Genomic DNA, 19,917 nt, shown 5'->3' with positions numbered 1-19,917 from the left:
TGGTTTATAAATTAAACATAGTAAGGCCAAGTTTTTATCTGTCTAATTTTAGTGATTCAGTTGGACTTGCTAATCTGCAGCTCCCCCCGCCCCCCACCCCAGTATGCTTTCATGTACAAGTCAGACTGAGGATATGCTGTGAAGATAATTCTTACCAACAAAGCACTCTTAATCGCTGAACATTTTTTTCTGCAAACTGTTAGTCACTGTCAAGTCTTATCAGTGTTCAGTTGTCGAAATATTATATTTTCCCACTTAATAATAAAAGAGATGCATCAACTTAGCATAGTGCTTCGAAGGTGTGATTGGAAATCATCCACCTTCATTTCTTCACAATGTTTTGATTTTTTTCACCCCTTAAACCAGAATTACATTTTATGGTCAAATTTGTTCATTGTGACTGTTAACATCTTAATGTTTGGAAGCCATCTACATTCCAACGCACTTGGCAAAGGCATTATCACCTTTAAATGAGAAGAAAATGAGGTTGGTAAATAGTCTGCTCAGTGGCATTGTATATTATTTTATTGGATGCTCCTGGGTTGCAGATTGATAGGAACTGGATTTGTGTACAGGATCCCTTTGCTCAGTGAGTTCCCTGCAGAGTTACCTACATTCCCAAACTTAGCAGAAGTCTCATGCATGAGATCATGTTCTCTGCCCTCCTGATTCCATTACCACACTCCCATGGATTGTGCTGGTAATGTCATGTATCTTACATTATTATATATAACTGTATCCTAACATGCTATACATGACTGTAATAAGATATGACCTGTAACCACCAGCATACCTTACCACCAGTGGTGCACTTGCAAGAGACAGGTATATAAGGACAGGTCTCAGGCAAGTGCAACATTCCAGAGCTGTGAAATAAAGGTGCAGGTCCAGAGTGACCTTGACTTCACTACATGCTTCGTGTGAATCTGTACTGAGGGGACAGGACTTTACAGTGGCGACGAGTTACGGGATTACAGAATCCACAGAATGGCGAACAATGGATCAGATGAAAAGTACAATGTGGGAGACAATTGGGAGGACTTTATAGAAAGGCTCCAGCAAAGCTTTGTAACTAAAGATTGGTTAGGCGACGATAAGGCAGACAAGAGAAGAGCCCATCTCTTGACCAGCTGTGGCTTGAAAACATACGCTTTAATGAAAGATCTGTTGGCACCCGAGAAACCAGCAAGCAAGTTGTTTGAAGAATTGAGCACACTGGTAAGAGACCACCTGAAGCCAGCGAGCAGCCTACACATGGCCAGACACAGGTTCTACAACTACAGACGCTGTGTGGGCCAGAGCATACCCGACTTTGTGGCGGAACTTCGGAGGTTGGCTAGTTTATGTGAGTTCTGCGATGAACTGAGGAGAGAAATGCTGAGAGACTTTTTCATTGAAGGAATAGGCCACGTAGGCATATTCTGAAAGCTCATAGAGACCAAGAACCAGCAGCAGCACTGGCTGCACAGACATTCTTGGAAGGGGAAGAAGAAACGAGGTTGATTTACAATGCAGGTACGACAACTAACGAAATATCAGAACAAGAAGTTCACAGCACTAAACAAGCTGCTACACCCACACACAGACAAAACCGGGAGAACAGGCTCTCGACAGCAGTCAGAAGCCATCAAGGGCCACAGGAACGGCCGTTCACACCTCATCAACCCACAATGCGAGCAATCAACTACAAACTGAGAGAAGCTCAAGAGAGATCAGCCAGACGCAGCTCATTCTTTGGGAACACTTTGAACAATGGAACAGGTCTGTGCTGGAGGTGTGGGGGTGGGCACTCGTCAAGGGGATGTCGATTTCAGCAGGCTGTTTGCAGAAGTTGTGAATATACAGGGCATTTGGCCCGTATGTGCAAAAAAATGGCAGCTCGGCTGATTTACGAATCGGATGGGTCGGAAAGCGGACCAGAAGATGGTGGGGACAGTACCCGGGACACCAGTGTACAGCGGGTCAACACGATCAATGGCCGCTGCTCCTATAATGATGAGGGTCCTACTCAACGGGATATCTGTCAACATGGAGCTGGATACGGGAGCGAGTCAATCTCTCATGGGCGCTCAACAATTTGAACAACTGTGGCCGCATAAAAGAGACAGACCAAAACTCACAAGGGTCGACACCAAACTAAGGACCTATACCAAAGAAATCGTACCAGTCCTCGGCAGCGCCATGCACTCTGTCACACACAAAGGGACAGTGAACCGACTTCCCCTGTGGATTGTCCCCGGAGACCCCCCAGCACTGCTGGGGAGAAGCTGGCTGGCAAAACTAAACTGGAAATAGGATGATGTCCATGCCATGTCATTAGAGGAACGGACCTCCTGCTCAACAGTTATAAAGCGCTTTGAACATCTCTTTCAGCCAGGTGTGGGCACTTTCAAAGGGGCCAAAGTCAAAATCTACATCACACAGGATGCTAGACCGGTCCATCACAAGGCCAGAGCTGTACCATATGTGATGAGGGAAAAGATTGAACACGAACTAGACAGGCTTCTGCGGGAAGGCATTATATCACCTGTGGAATTTCGCGACTGGGCAAGTCCCATCGTCCCAGTCATGAAGCCTGATGGATCCGTACGAATCTGTGGGGACTACAAATCTACCATAAACAGAGTCTCCCTACAGGACCAATACCCGCTGCCCAGAGCGGAGGACTTATTTTCCACATTGGCTGGAGGTAAACTTTTCTCAAAATTAGACCTCACATCTGCGTATATGACGCAAGAATTGACCGAGGAATCCAAGCTACTCACCACCATCAACACACATCGAGGCCTTTTCATGTACAATCGATGCCCATTTGGCATCAGGTTGGCAGCTGCCGTATACCAGCGCAACATGGAGAGTCTGCTCAAGTCCATCCCGGGGACGGTTGTATTTCAAGACGACATACTTATCACGGGCAGGGACACCGACTCCCATCTCTGTAATTTGGAGGAAGTACTAAAGCGGTTGGATTGGGTTGGCCGACGAGTCAAGAAATCCAAGTGGCTGTTTCTCGCACCCGAGGTTGAATTTTTGGGCAGAAGAATTGCCGCTGATGGAATCCGCCCAACAGAGTTCAAAATAGAAGCAATTCACCTGGCACCCAGGCCCCGGAATGTCTCAGAACTGCGCGCCTTTCTCGGGCTACTCAATTACTTTGGGAACTTTATGCAGAACTTAAGCACGCTGCTGGAGCCTCTCCACATGCTACTCAGGAAGGGGTGCGATTGGTTTTGGGGGGACGCCCAGGAACGCGTCTTCAATAAGGCACGCAACCTTCTGTGTTCCAACAGTGTTTTGACTTTCTTTGACGCAGGTAAAAAGCTAATTCTCACCTACGATGCGTCAGCGTAAGGGGTCGGGTGCATTTTGCAACATGTCAATAGTGCGGGCAAATTACAACCCATAGCTTATGCCTCTAGGTAACTTTCCCGGGCGGAGCGAGGGTACGGAATGGTAGAGAAGGAGGCGCTCGCGTGCGTGTATGGTGTCAAAAAGATGCACCAATACCTTTTCGGGGCCAAGTTCGCATTAGAAACCGACCACAAGCTCCTCATGTCCCTCCTATCCCTCCTATCCGAGAGCAAGGCAATAAACGCCAACGCCTCGGCGCGAATTCAACGCTGGGCACTCATGCTGGCGTCCTACGACTATACCATAAGGCACAAACCAGGCACAGACAACTGTGCCGACGCGCTCAGCAGGCTACCCCTGGCGACCATGGAAGGGTCTGACGAACAGGACTGTGAGATAGTCATGGCAATCAATGCCTTTGAGTCCACAGGTTCGCCCATGACGGCTCGCCAAATCAGAGCCTGGACGGCCAGCGACCCCACGTTATCCTTAGTAAAAAGATGTGTCCTAACCGGTGACTGGGCAGAGGCTCGCGATGCCTGCCCCGAGGAATTAAAACCCTTTCACAGGCGCATGCATGAGCTATCACTACAAGCAGACTGCCTGATGTGGGGCAGCCGAGTAGTCATGCCTCTGCGAGACAGAGAGGCATTTGTCCGGGAGCTCCACCGCGAGCACCCGGGGATCGCTCTCATGAAGGCCATAGCCAGATCCCACGTCTGGTGGCCTGGTATTGACACGGACTTGGAGCTCTGTGTCCGAAGGTGCACCATTTGTGTCCAACTCAGCAATGCCCCCAAGGAGGCTCTACTGAGCCCCTGGCCCTGGCCTACCAAACCGTGGTCGCTGGTGCACGTAGACTATGCAGGCCCATTCATGGGCAAAATGTTCCTCGTAGTTGTAGATGCATTTTCAAAGTGGATCAAATGCACCATTTTAAACTCGAGCACAACCTCCACCACTGTGGAGAGTCTTGCAACCATGTTTGCAACGCACGGAATCCCTGACATAATGGTCAGTGACAATGGTCTGTGCTTCACCAGTGCAGAATTCCAAGACTTTATAATTGACCACGGCATAAATCATGTCAAGACGGCACCGTTCAAGCCGGCCTCCAACGGCCAGGCAGAGAGTGCAGTGCAAATCATTAAACAAGGCATGCTTGAAATCCAAGGTCCCACGCTGCAGGGTCGCCTGTCGCGACTGCTGCTGGTATACAGATATCGTCTGCACTCATTGACTGGGATCCCCCCCCACGCAACTGTTGATGAAAAGGACTTTAAAAACAAGGCTCTCATTAATCCTCCCAGACATGCACAAAATCGTTGAGGCAAAGCACCGTAAGCTGACTGAGTACCATGACGGAAATTTGAGGTGGAGATGGAATGAGATAGGGGACAAAGTGTTTGTACTAAACTATGGCTGGGGTCCCAAATGGCTTGTAGGGACAGTAACGGGCAAGGAAGGAAACAGGCTACTGGTAATACAAATGGACAATGGCAAAACCTGCCGGAGGCATGTAGACCAAGTCAAAAGCAGATTTACCAACAACACTGCGGAACCAGAGGCAGACTACAATGTGGAACTCGCACTACACCTGGTGGACAGACAGAGGGAACAAACTGAGGAAAGGGCAATCCCAACAGACAGCCCAGGCGAGTCAATAACAATCACACCAATCGAAACAGACAGCCCAGGCAAGATACCAGCAACCACACCCAAAGAAAAACAGACGCCAAGGCAAACAACTGAACCACAACTCAGACGCTCCACAAGAGAGCGTAGACCACCTGAGAGACTGAACCTATAAAGAAAATAAGACCTTGGGGGAGGGTGATGTCATGTATCTTACATTATTATATATAACTTTATCCTAACATGCTATACATGACTGTAATAAGATATGACCTGTAACCACCAGCATACCTTGCCACCAGGGGTGCACTTGCAAGAGACAGGTATATAAGGACAGGTCTCAGGCAAGTGCAGCATTCCAGAGCTGTGAAATAAAGGTGCAGGTCCAGAGTGACCTTGACTTCACTACATGCCTCGTGTGAATCTGTACTGAGGGGACAGGACTTTACAGGTAAATTCCATTGTTTCCCTTATTCTGTCTTGCTCTATTGTGACGATGTTGATGTGTGTGGAGTATAACATATTTAAGTGGAATGTAGCATGTAAAGGACCTCTCCAGAACTTTATGTATTTTCAAGAAGTTTTGTAAACAGAAGAACAGTGCATAGGTGGGGTTGTGGAGGTGATGTGAGGGGCGGGGGGTGGGGTAGGGGATGGCGATGTGTTTTACTTAAGAAATCAGGCGAGTTGTCATTGTTTTAATAGAAAGCTTCAGACTTGATATGAACAGATGTGAAGCCATCTTAAATGAAGCAGTTTCGTGTCCCCAAAATGGTTCTTGCAACAAAGGTAGCACAAGGAATGAACCAATTGACAGCAAACCCAACAAATGGAGGCCCAGGTTAATCTAAGATGAGTTATGTTTGCCAGCTTTGCAGAGAGAGCTTTGCTAAGATATGAATCATGGCCACCTTTTAGAAAATTGTGGTTTTAAGAAATATTATATGTTGCAAATGGAAGACGAAGAACGGGAATGGAAATGATAATTGAACCTCATAAAGGGAGATGAACAAGTTAATGAATGTCTTCATACATGATTGGAAGTTATGAAACACTGTTCCAAACAGGTTTTGACAAAGAGGGCAGTCGCAATGATGAAGAATTTCAGTTAGATTTTGGCACAAAGACTGATGTGACAAAGAGCCAAACATTATTGCCAATATTTGTAATTCTTCTCATGCCAAGAAATACTTAAAGGGAAAAAAAAATGACAGGGCCATGAGTAAAGAGCAGTGGAGTGGGATTAATTGGATCGCTCCTTCAAAGAGCTGGAACAGGCACGATGGGCTAAATGATTTCTGTGCTGTATCATTCTATGATTTTAAGTTTGGAAGCTGAAATGGAAAGTGAAAGCATTCTATTTTTACAAAGCAACAAGATAATTATTACAGTTCAAGGAAGAAGATGTAAAGAGGCAACCACTTCCCTGAAATTGCAGCAATCAGCGGAGGAAAGATATTTTGCCTGAAGGAAGTGACTCCTCAGTATTATGGAGTGAAGAATGAGAAAAACTAATCTCCTGATCAATCTATAGAATGCCAGATGATTATATGTCTGGACCTGAACAGAAGTACAGCTTGTTGATTATTGGAATCTATCGCAGAAAGTCTGGGTGCTGCTGAGAGTAGCTCACAATCCCTAATGGCAAGAACATTTAGAAACAAACTACTGCAGTTTTCTCCTTGGATAGAGAAAATTATACCAGCAAGAGGGAATTACTCTCGTTGAATTAACAACCACCCAATGTTATTGTTGGATGTGACTGCCAATAGATGACCAATTACTTGAGTGCTCTAATAGAACTATCTGACTAGAAAATATTTGGCAGTTAAACTCGAATAAGGTTACGCATTTAGCCAGTTTGGATTTGTGTTTTATTTGAAGAAAAGGGGGAGATATAATAGGGATGTAACGTTAATTGCTTCATATACAGACTATTTTTAGAGCACTTAAGATAATTATTTTTTTCCTTTGCTACAACTCAAAAAGTCAGAAGGAGAGCATTATAGTGCTATGGCGAAGAATTAAAGATCCCATAGGATAGTGAAACTGCTATAGGAACAATACTGCTAAAGAGTAAATGCAAATATTCTCCACTGGTGCTTAGCAAAATACTGAAGCAATATTTACTTTAACTAGTTTACTTTACCCATTGTATTAACAGTGCTATTTGCTCAACTCCTGCCCAGTGAATGTCCTTCAGGTGTAAGGCCTGCTTTTATCAGCATAAGACATTTAAAGGACAGAAAAATAATTTTTTCAATAATTTCAACATTTAAAATCCTATTAAATAAGGTAAGTTTATTTTTAGACTTTAAAATATGAAAATTTATTTCTCAAAAAATTAATTTTTGTTTTAAATAATTAATTAAATTCCATTTTGATAAATTTTAAATACGTGATTTTTTTTAACGGGCGGGAAGCCTCCGATTGCAATTTCCGGGTCATAGTAAAATATATGCTGTGGTTGTACTACATTTTTGGCATGCTTGGTGGAACATTTGTTTGAAAGTTCGTCTTTCTTCCTTCCTCCAGCCCCAAAACTACCATCTTTCTGCAGTGAGAACGGTTACACATTATTGCTTAAAGAGCCATTGGGGCAGATTTTCTCACCTCCACAAACTCTTCCCTATTTTCCCAGAGTGTGTCTCACATACACCCAATTTGAGCTCTGCTCAACTGGCTGTTTTTACAAGTTCAGCAAATTTACAATTGGTGGGTGAGTGCCAGGTGGGATGCCGCCTTGGATTTTAGGGACGATTTTAACTCAGGGCAGGAATCAGGGGGGCAAAATCCAAAAGGGGCAACAAATGGTCTGCGCCGCCAACCCGGAGCATAAAGCCCAGGAAATTTTACCATTCAAATTAGGCCCCCACTCCTCAGGGATGTGCAGCCATCCCATGCCGAAAGTAAATAATCATGGTGGTCGACAAGAACGATATGGGAATGATTCACAACCTTTCTATCCGCACCCCCCCCCTCCCCCCCCCCACCCCCATCTTTTCGAGATTAAAATAGGCACTTTAGAGTTCATTGAAAATCGAAGATGGAAAATTATGTGCTGCTACCTTAAAGTGTCAAGACCTAATAGAATTTTGCCCTGGTTGCTACTGTTTCTGTCAACAACTAAAGTGCCTTCATCAATGCCATGCTGCGATGAACAATTTGTAGAATTGCTCTACGTAAGCAAAACAAAAGTTGTTGGCTGGCACTTTAACAATCCTTTGACCTCAAGGCAGAGTTTAGGAATGTCTAACACACAGTTTCTATGGGCATTCATTAATCCAGGCATTCACTCAGCATTAGTAGTCATGGGCCGAAGCCTGTTTTCTTGCCTAGATTTTTAGTTCTGTAGACTCCATGTGGGAAGTAGTTAGAACCATGCTAAATATGTTAAACATATGTATCTTAAACAAAAAACAAATGTTCCTAAGTCCTAAAATTGAATATCACCGAGAAATGGCCAAAAACAAAGAAAAACATAAAAATGGTTGCTATGGACTTGCTTTCCCCTAACAATGGTGACATATCAGTGCAACTGCTAAATTTAAGCATGGATAGTGTAAGAATTGATAAAAGGAAGTATCACTGAGAGCATCTGAGGTCTGAACGCATCATATGGTGCAGTTATACATAAATCTAAGTTTTCTTTTCATATCCGTTGCTAAGAAAGAAATCTACTACAGCAACCATTTATTTCATACACACTTATTGACATTTTAGAAGCATACCCACACTCATTTGTCAACCATATAACAATAATAAAAGTAATAGTATTGATTTTTTAAAAAAAGATAGAAGTACTGAAAAAACAATATAGATCTGAAAAAAAGTTAGAAGCTGAAAAGGAATACATATCTATGAATCACCATCAGTATCAAGAGTATCTGTTTCCTCAGCCCTAAAAGTCTCGGGCAAAGATGCAACATTCTCACAACCTCCACACGAGCAGATGTCGGTGCACAGTAGCTTGTTGAGAAGACAAGGCACCTTCCTTGTGCACACTGGGTCTCTTTGCATGAACAATGTGCAAGCTCCATTACACTGGCTGGTACTGGAGGAAGTGTCATCCAGTCTGTGACAAGTACATCATCTTCGAGTTTCCACCCATGGTCATTTGGAGATGGGATTTCCGGCATGTTCTCCACACATCGCTTGTGAATTGCAGACTGGTAATTGGCATGCTGTATATGCTTGTACAGTGAATCTTTATTTGGTGGCAAGCACTTCTCTGCATAACTTCCGGTTTTGAACAGTTGCCTTCTGGCCTGGTTCGTATCTTTGCTTCCACTCTGCCCATAGAGTTCGCAAGTGTATGCCTCTAGTTCTTCACAAAGGGATTGTAAAACAGCAAACGAGGCACTTAACTTCTCTTTGTGCTCTTTGCTGCCAATCAGGGCTTTTGCTGATTTCACCTTTCCCCATTCCATACAAAGCACTCACTGAATCACATCCTGAAAAATAGTGAAACCCCATGAGAGCAGCACATACATCTTTCCCAAAGTGATCAAAGATGCGATGAACATCTATTGTACTCGTGTTGTTTCCTCTTCCTTTGCGAAAGTAGAGCTTGGCATCAATGTCCTTGCAGAACACTAAGCACAGTACAAATCAATGTCAGAACTGTTTATGATGATATGCTCACTGGAACTGGCAGCAAATATGCTGCGAAGCAGTAGTTGTGTGCCGGCTTCTTCCTGGTTGGAGAACAGTGCTGGAATTGTTACCACCTCCAGATCTGTTTTGCTGGTCTTTTGACGTATAGCATGACACTCACTTCCGTGTCCAACAAAGAGTGTTATATCATCAATAATCTACTTTGCAGACTTGCACCATCTTTCATAGAGGAACTGGAGAAGATGTTCATTGTTGTCACCACAAGACAGAAATTCTGTTCACTGCTTTGGATTTTTCTGGTCAGGAGAGAAGACTTTGGTGATTTGCGTTCCTCCAACTGACCTCTGTCCCCTTTCACCACTTTTGATTCTGTTGGTCTTGTATCTGTCTGGAACAAAGTGGATCAGCCTAGACTTACCCATCTTTGCTTGTCCAAATGTTGATTGTGGTTTCATGACTTGTGGAATCAATGCCGTAGCACCCCACACCTATGTTGAACCACTCAGGATCCCATCAATGGTAGGGAGTGGGTTGACTGACCCATTGAGAAAGTGTAACAAAAGAACATAAGAACATAAGAATTAGGAACAGGAGTAGGCCATTTAGCCCCTCGAGCCTGCTCCGCCATTCAATAAGATCATGGCTGATCTGGCCGTGGACTCAGCTCCACTTACCCGCCCGCTCCCCGTAACCCTTAATTCCCTTATTGGTTAAAAATCTATCTATCTGTGACTTGAATACATTCAATGAGCTAGCCTCAACTGCTTCCTTGGGCAGAGAATTCCACAGATTCACAACCCTCTGGGAGAAGAAATTCCTTCTCAACTCGGTTTTAAATTGGCTCCCCCGTATTTTGAGGCTGTGCCCCCTAGTTCTAGTCTCCCCTACCAGTGGAAACAACCTCTCTGCCTCTATCTTGTCTATCCCTTTCATTATTTTAAATGTTTCTATAAGATCACCCCTCATCCTTCTGAACTCCAACGAGTAAAGACCCAGTCTACTCAATCTATCATCATAAGGTAACCCCCTCATCTCCGGAATCAGCCTAGTGAATCGTCTCTGTACCCCCTCCAAAGCCAGTATATCCTTCCTTAAGTAAGGTGACCAAAACTGCACGCAGTACTCCAGGTGCGGCATTACCAATCCCTATACAGTTGCAGCAGGGCCTCCCTGCTTGTGTACTCCATCCCTCTTGCAATGAAGGCCAACATTCCATTCGCCTTCCTAATTACCTGCTACACCTGCAAACTAACATTTTGGGATTCATGCACAAGGACCCCCAGGTCCCTCTGCACCTCAGCATGTTGTAATTTCTCCCCATTCAAATAATATTCCCTTTTACTGTTTTTTTTTCCAAGGTGGATGACCTCACACTTTCCGACATTGTATTCCATCTGCCAAACCTTAGCCCATTCGCTTAACCTATCTAAATCTCTTTGCAGCCTCTCTGTGCCCTCTACACAACCCGCCTTCCCACTAATCTTAGTGTCATCTGCAAATTTTATTACACTACACTCTGTCCCCTCTTCCAGGTCAAAGCTTGGCTTTGTTTGTTTTGATGAGGGATCCATCATGCTTAGCTAGAGGCAAGGGTAATGGTTCCAATATATGAACCAGCATCTTGTCCATGTCCACTTTTCTCATTGTTCAAACAACTATTCGTCGGGAAAATAAGTTCGATCTGCTTTCAGAGAAATCCCTCTACACTTTACTTTCATTATGGTAGATTTTCCTGAGTCTTTAAAAGTCTTCAGTTTTATCTTATTGACAGGATCATGAAAGCTGACATCTTGGTTTTGTAGTCGCTTCTGAAAAAAAGTCATGAATGCTTGCTCTCCCTTTTCCTCGACCTCTGTAAGGTTTTTGACTACAGGTGCTGATGCAACTTGGCCAGGTGTAATGTGATACAACTGATCTGTCTCCAAGGAAGGGTCAAATGGATTAACTATATTTTGAATGGTGTCCATGACATTCCTCACATCCTTTTCATCACGCTCCCTTCTTGTCTTGTCCAAGTCAATGCAAGATCTTGTTCTATGACCAGCCATCTCTTGACGTTCTCTGCTTATAACGGCCTCTCATGCTGTGACAAGGTCCATCTTTGTACAGCTCCCTTGTGGAGAATAAATCCTGTCAAACGTCCCTTTGTCTTGGAGTCGTGGTTTGCCGTCTGTTCTATAACTTGATCACATGCAGACTGAGAGAAGCCATATTCCTGCTGTCTCTGGACAACAAACTGCCCTGCTTGTAGCTCTGCATTGATACCAGGATGACTCTCTTTCAAGCTGCACATCTCGAGCCAATAAGCTGAAAGATACCTGGAATAGTTGACCTGGTCATACGAGAAGAACCATGGCATCATGGAGCGAACGCTTGAGAGATGAAGATCCCAGCTGGCTACTCTGGTTGCTCTGATAAATAGCAGCAATTTTTCAACCATACTGATGTAACTGCTCCAGAACGGAAATGTTAGGTTGGTTTTATTGTTACTAACAATAGTCTTGTAGCTACTGATGAGTGTCTGGAATCTCTCAGAGTTGAGGATGTCATCGACATCGTTATTGGGGAAAGTAGCCTGAAGATGAATTGCAAGATTGTAAGCAAGGTCTTGTTGTTTTTCTGGTAGAGTGTCCATGTAAGCTTGCCATCTCAATCTCTGTAGAGCTTCACACACTGTCTTGTGAGTTCTCACTGTTACGTTTAGAATAACTCCACAAGACTGTATATCATAAGATCAAACTGTTGTGACCTTGGTCTCTTTATTGTAACTCCAGACTGAGGAGGCAGCATGGTAGACTGTCTTTTATACCTGCTTGTCCAGGGTGTGCAGGTGACCCTTGCAGCCCCTGGTGGCAAGTTTTACACATTGGTAATATTTACATACATAACACTCACACTCCTGTTGTAATGATAGAAACATAGAAAATAGGTGCAGGAGTAGGCCATTCGGCCCTTCGAGCCTGCACCACCATTCAACAAGATCATAGCTGATTACCCACCCCAGCACCACCCCCCCCACGCCCCCTCCACACCCCCCCCCCGACCCTCCCAGCCGCAAGGACCACATCCAACTCCCTCCCGAACACATCCAATGAACTGGCATCAACAACTCTCCGTGGCAGGGAACCCCACAGGCCAATAACTCCCCGAGTGAAGAAGTCTCTCCCGATCCCAGCCCCAAACAGCCCACCCCCCCATCCCAAGAGCGTGCCACCCCCCCAGCTCCGGACCCACCCAACACTGGGAACACTCCCCCCGCACCCAACCCGCCCCGTCCTGTCAGAATCCTTCCCAAATGCCGAACACCCCCGGATGTCGAGCCCCCAGCCCCGGCCACCCCGGAGCCACGCCCCCGCGACGCCAACCACACCACATCCACCAACCGCTATCTGCGCAGTCAACCCGTCCACCCCACTCTGAACACTCCCCGCACCGAGGCACAGAGCCCCCAAGCCCGCCCCTCCAACACACTTCGCCCCCCCAGACCTGTGCTGCAATGTGGCCCCTCCCGTCCCCCGCCCTGGGTTTCTCCGCCCCCCACCTCCACCACTCTCCCCTCCATCCCCCGCCCCCGTCTCCCCTCAACTTCCCTCTGCCTCCCCGCACAGGCTCCCATCTTGGGGGCGGTAACCTTCTGGGGCAGGGAATTTTAGCCCCCAGCGTGGAAGTCCTGCTCCCGCCACAGAATTGGCCTTACCACCCCTCAATGGAAGCGGAGTGCAATTTCCCACACTCTACTTCCTTTGGGGGCAGCTACCGGGGCACGACTGGATGCTCCTGTGACAGTTTGAACTGGTGCTCTCCACTCTCCCGTCCTGTGACAGTTGGAACTGGTGCTCTCCACTCTCCCGTCCTCTGACAGTTGGAACTGGTGCTCTCCACTCTCTCTCCTGTGACAGTTGGAACTGGTGCTCTCCACTCTCTCTCCTGTGACAGTTGCAACTGGTGCTCTCCACTCTCCCGTCCTGTGACAGTTTGAACTGGTGCTCTCCACTCTCTCTCCTGCGACAGTTGGAACTGGTGCTCTCCACTCTCCCGTCCTGTGACAGTTGGAATTGGTGCTCTCCACTCTCTGTCCTGTGACAGTTGGAACTGGTGCTCTCCACTCTCTCTCCTGCGACAGTTGGAACTGGTGCTCTCCACTCTCCCGTCCTGTGACAGTTTGAACTGGTGCTCTCCACTCTCTCTCCTGTGACAGTTGGAACTGGTGCTCTCCACTCTCTCTCCTGTGACAGTTTGAACTGGTGCTCTCCACCCTCTCTCCTGTGACAGTTTGAACTGGTGCTCTCCACTCTCTCTCCTGTGACAGTTTGAACTGGTGCTCTCTACTCTCTCTCCTGTGACAGTTTGAACTGGTGCTCTCCACTCTCTCTCCTGTGACAGTTTGAACTGGTGCTCTCCACTCTCCCGTCCTGTGACAGTTTGAACTGGTGCTCTCCACTCTCTGTCCTGTGACAGTTTGAACTGGTGCTCTCCACTCTCCCGTCCTGTGACAGTTGGAACTGGTGCTCTCCACTCTCCCGTCCTGTGACAGTCTGAACTGGTGCTCTCCACTCTCTCTCCTGTAACAGTTGGAACTGGTGCTCTCCTCTCTCCTGTGACAGTTGGAACTGGTGCTCTCCACTCTCTCTCCTGTGACAGTTTGAACTGGTGCTCTCCACTCTCCCGTCCTGTGACAGTTTGAACTGGTGCTCTCCACTCTCTGTCCTGTGACAGTTGGAACTGGTGCTCTCCACTCTCTCTCCTGTGACAGTTGGAACTGATGCTCTCCACTCTCCTGTCCTGTGACAGTTGGAACTGGTGCTCTCCACTCTCCCGTCCTGTGACAGTCTGAACTGGTGCTCTCCACTCTCTCTCCTGTAACAGTTGGAACTGGTGCTCTCCTCTCTCCCGTCCTATGACAGTCTGAACTGGTGCTCTCCACTCTCTCTCCTGTAACAGTTGGAACTGGTGTTCTCCTCTCTCCCGTCCTGTGACAGTCTGAACTGGTGCTCTCCACTCTCTCTCCTGTGACAGTTGGAACTGGTGCTCTCCTCTCTCCCATCCTGCGACAGTTGGAACTGGTGCTCTCCACTCTCTGTCCTGTGACAGTTTGAACTGGTGCTCTCCACTCTCTCTCCTGTAACAGTTGGAACTGGTGCTCTCCTCTCTCCCATCCTGTGACAGTTGGAACTGGTGCTCTCCACTCTCTCTCCTGTGACAGTTGGAACTGGTGCTCTCCACTCTCTCTCCTGTGACAGTTTGAACTGGTGCTCTCCACTCTCTGTCCTGTGACAGTCTGAACTGGTGCTCTCCACTCTCCCATCCTGTGACAGTCTGAACTGGTGCTCTCCACTCTGTCCTGTGACAGTTGGAACTGGTGCTCTCCACCCTCTCTCCTGTGACAGTTGGAACTGGTGCTCTCCACTCTCCCGTCCTGTGACAGTTGGAACTGGTGCTCTCCACCCTCTCTCCTGTGACAGTTGGAACTGGTGCTCTCCACTCTGTCCTGTGACAGTTGGAACTGGTGCTCTCCACCCTCTCTCCTGTGACAGTTGGAACTGGTGCTCTCCACTCTGTCCTGTGACAGTTGGAACTGGTGCTCTCCACCCTCTCTCCTGTGACAGTTGGAACTGGTGCTCTCCACTCTGTCCTGTGACAGTTGGAACTGGTGCTCTCCACCCTCTCTCCTGTGACAGTCTGAACTGGTGCTCTCCACTCTCTGTCCTGTGACAGTTTTAACTGGTGCTCTCCACCCTCTCTCCTGTGACAGTTTGAACTGGTGCTCTCCACTCTCCCGTCCTGTGACAGTTGGAACTGATGCTCTCCACTCTCTCTCCTGTGACAGTTGGGACTGATGCTCTCCACTCTCCCGTCCTGTGACAGTTGGAATTGGTGCTCTCCACTCTCTCTCCTGTGACAGTTTGATAATGATGGCCGCTTACAATATCATTGACAGAACCTGCCGCAACTAGTTCAGATTTGATGACAGTGTCTTGAAGACCGGCATTTGCGAATCTTTTTCCAGTGCAAGCTATGAATGCCATGGCAGTATGAAACTCCCCCATGCGAAGAATAAGTCTCTGCATGAAGAGGGCATTCGTCCAAGGAATCTCCTGGGCTTTTGCTTAAGTTGCCTGGTCCATTACCACGACAATCTTATGCAGTCCGAGCTTGTCTGCAATATCAACACTTCGTTGCAAGATCGTGTACACTGTACTAAGCTCAGTAGGACTGGCATCAATAACTGGAAGGTAGCCAATGTCCCTTTCTTGCTTCTTCTTGGCTCTGTTGATCTTGGATTTATCAATGAAACACATGTAGCACTGCCGATGATATCCAATCGAATGTGGGATTGTTGCGAGTCATTCTGGTGCAATAACTAGCTCCAGATCTAAACTCTCGATGGCATTCTCTACAATTTTGAGCTTCTCTAGTTCCAGTAAATTTCCACTGATGAACACTCGTGTAAAATTTTATCCAACTAGAGTCCGAAAAATAAATGATGTTGTCTTTGGCTCCCACAACTTCATGCATGCAGCACAGCATTGTTTCGGTGCATGCAATCACTGACTCCAATTGATCTAGTACAGACATTGTGATTGCCTGATTTCACGGTATTGACAAATACAGCAATTTTGATTGGTCATTTAAGTAACTCGCGATTACGTCATCACTCTGGGATTTGATGAGATTTCTGCCTATTTTCGAATGAAAATTTTGGCAAAATGCTCACTTTTTGAAGATGGGAACATTGATTTTTGTGATAAGTGGTCCCTAAACTAATATTAGTGTGAATATTAAGTACTTCCACAGAGGGGACTACAGAAGAGCATTTTCTTCGGACTCGGATACGGTCTATAGGGGTGGAAAATGACTCTCAAGGTATTATGATATCACATCCATTTCATTTCTATGTTTCCTCTTGTAGCTGCAGCTGTCTGCTTAGTCCCAGAAATGCACGTCTTGTGTACAAGGGGTTGGAGACCTGACCCTGTTATATCAGATCTCTGGCTTGACTTCTGGACTGTAATGCATGGGAACTGATGCACATGGGGCATTAGGGACAGGAAAATGTCCCCCACACTCTTCAAATTGTCACCATTTTTTATCATTGCTTGTTACCATATGATGTGATGGCACAAGTTGTCTTATGTCACTTGTAAGTGATGGCATTGACATAATTAGAGAATTTGGACTTGTTTATTTTTAATGTAAAATAAATACCCAGCTGTATTCAGCAGACTGGTTGTGCTTCAAAGGGGTCCAAACACTCAATCCTGTATTAATATCATTAATCAACTATCTTTAGAAGATAACAAATTGTCCTCAGCACTGTGGTACAGCTGATAATTTGTTCCTGGGAAATTTAAGATTGGCGCTAGACAAGAATGTTATTTGCATCCGCAACCTTGTGATGCTGACCTCTCGAAAACATTGTTCATTGTTTGTTTTTCAAAGGTGGTTGTGGTCACATGTCAATACATCAACCAATTACCACATAACAGTTGTGTGTGTTTTGGAACCAACTTGTTTGATAAAAACAGATTTTCAGAGAGATTACTCCTACATCAAAGGACACTAAATGAATAAAGGCCCTTGGGCTGCATGATTGCTTTTAGTTCTGGCATTTGGCCAATATATGTTAAGGGTACAAAGAACTCAATGAACAGCCACTTACATTTCACTACAAGAGATTGCTGAAAGGAGCTGAGATTAAATAAACTCTTTGAAACAATTATCCTAGGTATCGGTATTATAAATTGCTGGTTGCACAGTTCTGTATTTTATCTGAACCTTTGCTTCTGTGCATTATCCAATTGTAAATAAATTCAATCAGTGGTTTGTGTAAAGTGGAAGTACTATTTGATATTTCCACTCTGAGAGGAGATGTAATGGGCAGCCTACATGTAGCTCAGTAAGCAATTCACTGTGATCAGGTAACTCAGAATAGCAGAGAGTGAAAAACGTAAGTTTCAGACTGAGAGACAGGGCCCTCCCATTGGAGGCTGTTACATAAGAACATAAGAAATAGGAACAGGAGTAGGCCATACGGCTCCTCAAGCCTGCTCCACCAATCAATAAAATCATGGCTGTTCTGATCATGGACTCAGCTCCACTTCCCCGCCCGCTCCCAAAAACCCCTTATCCCCTTATCGTTTAAGAAACTGTCTATTTCTGTCTTAAATTTATTCAATGTCCCAGCTTCCACAGTTCTCTGAGACAGCGAATTCCACAGATCTACAACCCTCTGAGAGAAGAAATGTCCCCTCATCTCTGCTTTAAATGGGCGGCCCCTTATTCTAAGATCATGCCCCCTAGTTCCAGTCTTCCCCATCAGTGGAAACATCCTCTCTGCATCCACACTGTCAAGTTCCCCCCCCCCCCCTCATAATCTTATATGTTTCGATAAGATCACCTCTCATTCTTCTGAATTCCAATGAGTAGAGCCCAACCTTTCCTCATAAATCAAACCTCTCATCCCTGGAATCAACCGAGTGAACCTTCTCTGAACTGCCTCCAAAGCAAGTATGTCCTTTCGTAAATATGGAAACCAAAACGGCACGCAGTATTCCAGGTGTGACCTCACCAATACCTTATATAACTGTAGCAAGACTTCCCTGCTTTTATACTCCATCCCCTTTGCAATAAAGGCCAAGATACCATTGGCCTTCCTGATCACTTGCTGTACCTGCATACTATCCTTTTGTGTTTCATGCACAAGTACCCCCAGGTCCCGCTGTACTGCGGCACTTTGCAATCTTTCTCCATTTAAATAATAACTTGTTCTTTGATTTTTTTCTGTCAAAGTGCATGACCTCACACTTTACAACATTATATTGCAGCCACGGTGCGCTGGTGGTGGAGGGAGTGAATGTTTAAGGTGGTGGATTGGGTGCCAATCAAGTGGGCTGCTTTGTCCTGGATGGTTACAAGCACATTTGTATGATAAAACGCTGTTTCAAGAAGCTCAAACCAAAATAGTAATTGTGAAGAAAGAAATAAAGACTTGCATTTATAGAGCACCTTTCATGACCACTGTACGTCCCAAAGCGCTTTACAGTCAATGAAGACATTTTTGAAGTGTCGTCACTGTTGTGATGTCGGAAATGCAGCAGCCAATTTGTGCACAACATAAATACTGTGGCCACAAGCGCAGGTCAAAGGCTGGGTATTCTGCGGAGAGTGACTCACCGCCTGACTCCCTAAAACCTTTCCACCATCTACAAGGCACAAGTCAGGAGTGTGATGGAATACTCTCCACTTACCCGGATGAGTGCAGCTCCAACAACACTCAAGAAGCTCGACACCATCCAGTACAAAGCAGCCCGCTTGATTGGCACCCAATTCACCACCTTAAACATTCACTCCCTCCATCACCGGTCCACCATGGCTGCATTGTGCACCATCTACAAGATGCACTGCAGCAACTTGCCATGACTTCTTCGGCAGCACCTCACAAACCTGCGACCTCTACTACCTCGAAGAACAAGAGCAGCAGGTGCATGGGAACAGCATCACCTGCAAGTTCCCCTACAAATTACACACTATCCTGACTTGGAAATATATTGCCATTCCTTCATTGTCGCTGGGTCAAAATCCTGGATCTCCCTCCCGAACAGCACTGTAGGAATAACTTCACCACAAAGACTGCAGCGGTTCAAGGAGGTGGCTCACCATCACCTTCTCAAGGGCAATTAGGGATTTACAATAAATGCTGGCCTTGCCAGCGATGCCTACATCCCAGGAACATGTAAAAAAGAGCAAGCTCCCACAACAGCAAAGTGATGATGAGCAGATCATCAGTTTTAGGAATAAATTGAGGATTGAGGAATAAATATACACCAAGGATAATTCTTCTGCTCTTCTTCGAAATAGTGCCATGGAATCTTTTATGTCTACCAGAGAGAGCAGACAGGGCCTTGGTTTAACGTCTCATCCAAAAGACAGCACCTCCGACAGTGCAACACTCCCTCAATCCTGCACTGGAGTGTCAGCCTAGATTTCTGTGCTTAAGTTCCTGGAGTGGGACTTGAACCCACAATCTTCTGATTGAGGTCAGGGTGAATAATTTGACGTATGATTCTTTGAATGCTGTGCCACCCTCACTAAGCTCCTTTAAAAATAAAATTAGCATCTCATAAATTGAGGCTGAATTTGCGGTCGGAGGCTTCCTGCGGACGGATGCCTACAACCTGCAAAATTTCTACGCGTTTACCTTCTACCTCGGGATCCAAGGAGACTTGCGCTCCTGCAGTTCGCAAGCAACCCTGGGATCATGTGGGCCTGCCCAACCAATCAAAGAAGAGAATCCCCGTTCGTGCTTTTGGGGAT

General features: G+C 45.9%; 1 protein-coding gene across 1 annotated transcript in view; it reads left to right on the top strand.

The window, feature by feature from the left end:
- Positions 1-19,917, top strand: part of LOC139266579 (CUB and sushi domain-containing protein 1-like) — a 3,131,815-nt gene that overhangs the window by 2,530,871 nt on the left and 581,027 nt on the right. The window lies entirely within an intron of this gene.

The sequence above is a fragment of the Pristiophorus japonicus genome, chromosome 7 (assembly GCF_044704955.1).
Source record: "Pristiophorus japonicus isolate sPriJap1 chromosome 7, sPriJap1.hap1, whole genome shotgun sequence".
Lineage (NCBI taxonomy): Eukaryota > Metazoa > Chordata > Chondrichthyes > Pristiophoridae > Pristiophorus > Pristiophorus japonicus.
The sequence above is the reverse complement of the archived record's forward strand: the minus strand, read 5'-3'. Positions and strand labels throughout refer to the sequence as shown.